The following is a 2500-nucleotide window of genomic DNA, read 5'->3' as shown; positions in this document are numbered from 1 at the left end:
TTTCCCAAACTGACCGACTGGCAATATAGACTCGCCTTGGAAAGGGCCCCTGCCGGCCTCGGCCTAGGCCGACGTTGGGCGGACGGTTCCTCTCCCTGTGAGTCGCACTCTGACACCTCTGTAGGCTGGCTTAGCGTTCGCTCAGCGCTCTGTTGGTACGCAGGGTGTGACCGTATGGTAGCGAGACCGAGATGACCCGAATCTGCGCACTGGTGTGGGCGGCGCCTAGTGGTATAGAACGGAGGCCAGGCCGAGTGGGTGGGTGTCACGTGGATGCCTATGTGCTCGCTTGGACCTTTGCCGAATGCGTTTCTCAAATCCTTTTGGGGCGAATATGTGGTGTACGGGGGGTAGTGGCCAGTTTGTTGCAGGCCGCTTTCCTCCCCGTTGATGAGCTCCATAGCTCTCTGGGCTTTTGTAGCTCCGGGCAGTTGGATTGCGAGTTGTCCGTTGGCCAGCTTTACGGGGGGTGAGTCTGACACTATGTGGCAGGCCTCTCCTTAGTGGGTTGGACTGCGGTGGCTTACGAGTTGGTGCTAGGCTGCGCGGCCTAGCAGACGGCTGCTCGGGGTGGATCTCGATGTATAGCTCTGTAGTGTCGGGGGACTTTGTTCTCCTGTGTGTTCTCACGGTAGTGAGGCAGTAGACATGTCTAATATCTTACAGACCACCCAGGAAGGCCGTTCTGGGTTACCAAAAATGGGCTGAGGCGCAGCTAGGTGAGGGGCTGCTGCTGCTCGAGCTACCTTCCCGGGACGTGCTTGAGGTTGGGCACGTGCGCGGCCAGCGGATCAACCTCTCCGGGGGCCATGGGGACCAACCACCGGAGGCATTGCTCGGGGTCCCCAAACGGCTTGTAGTCACTTCTACGGGCCATGGTTGCAAAAACTCCTTGGTTAGGAAGTCCGTATAGACAGAGGCACAGGATCAGAGCCACAGTCAGTCAGGCCGAAGGAGCGGGTGGACCCCGGCTGGCGAAGCTCTTGAGAACTCCTCAGTGGTGTCAATGACCTCCGTTGCCTCGGGTATGAGAGTTGGGGTGGCGGGGGTCGTGTTAGCGCTGCAGCCTGCTCTCCGAGGCGGCGTGAGTGAAGAAGCGGGAGAGGGCCCGTCTGGAAATCGGCATAAGGGGGTCCGAGGCCTCCGGACCAAGTGATGGTAGGAGTCTCGGATGGTGAAGCTTATGGAAAGGTACAGGTATCATAAGCGGAAAATGTGTTGTTGGAAACGGAGAGTCTGGAGAGCAGGTGAGGTGGAATGGGGGTCCCTGTGCGGTCGTGCGGCAGGCGGTGCGTCCGGTGTGCGTTGGCGAGCCCTGGATGCCAGGGCGACGCCCCAGAAATGGACCTGCCCCCCGTCGCTTCCGGATCTGGTGGAGAATAGAGTTCTGGAAAAGCTGCTGGCGGGGGGTGTGGAGCATCGGGCCACCGCTGCCTTAGTCAAGAAAGCAGGTCGGGAGCCTAGCCTGATCGAGTCCTCTGCTTTGGATCTCATGAAAGCCCTAGGGGGTAAGGTAGTGTGGCCGACAAAGTCCGCGAGGTCCAGACCTCGAGACCGATGGAGGACGGGTTGGGCGAAGCGGCTCGTCCAACGTAGGAGAGTGTTCTAGCACCAGCAGCGCGGCTATTCTGTAGTGAAGAAGGGGCTGGCACGGCGGATCTTGGATGGTCTGACGCCCCTTAGATGTGATTTGCCGCTGGAGTTGGTGGATGGACACTTTGGAGTAAGTGGGAAACGGTCAGGCCGTTGTATGGACTAAGGGCTTTGAGGTGGGACTGACCGCGGATAACGAACCATTCTACCACCCGATCCTGGGGCAGGAAGTTGTATCTAACTTGGCTAAGATGAGGAATTGCTCTGCATCGGGCCCAGACGGGATCAGGAAGCAGGCTCTTCTTGACTGGGACCCGGACGGTACGCAACTGGCGAGGCTGTTTACGACATGGATGGTGCGTGGAGTCGTTCCCCAAGTCTTCAAGGAGTGCAAGACCCGGTTGCTACCCAGATCAACTGACCCTACTGAGCTGGATATAGTATCTAGCTGGAGGCCTGGGACTGTGGGGTCAGTCGTGCTGGGGTTGTTTGGGCGGTTGATGGTGATGAGGCTAGCGCGAGCCTGTCCTGTTGGCCCCCGGGCAGCGTGGTTTCGTCGCCGGCGCGAGTGGTTGCGAAGGACCCTCGTGATTCTTGATTGATCGGATCGTGGGGCGCTCGAGGTCGGCTGGCGTGCCGCTAGCGGTCGTGTTCATTGGCTTTGCGAAGGCTTTCGACTCGGTTTCTCATGACCATGTCCTGTGTGTGCTGGGAAGCTTGGGCGTAGACAGACGTGTAATCGAGGTGATCCGTCACTCGTATGTGGGCTGCTCGACCAGTGTGGGTTGCGGAGGCGCCTACTCCGAACCCATCTCCATGAAGGTTGATGTTAAGCAAGGCAATCCAATGTCCCCACTGTTTTTCAACCTCGCTATGGATTCTCTCGTCCATAGCTTCGAACGCAAAA

General features: G+C 58.7%; 1 pseudogene; it reads left to right on the top strand.

Moving 5' to 3' along the window:
- The window catches only part of LOC133156242 (28S ribosomal RNA), a 9271-nt pseudogene that overhangs the window by 3798 nt on the left and 2973 nt on the right, over positions 1–2500 (top strand).

This window comes from Syngnathus typhle, linkage group LG6, assembly GCF_033458585.1.
Source record: "Syngnathus typhle isolate RoL2023-S1 ecotype Sweden linkage group LG6, RoL_Styp_1.0, whole genome shotgun sequence".
In the NCBI taxonomy this organism is placed as follows: domain Eukaryota; kingdom Metazoa; phylum Chordata; class Actinopteri; order Syngnathiformes; family Syngnathidae; genus Syngnathus; species Syngnathus typhle.
This window is presented reverse-complemented; position numbering and strand designations above follow the sequence as displayed.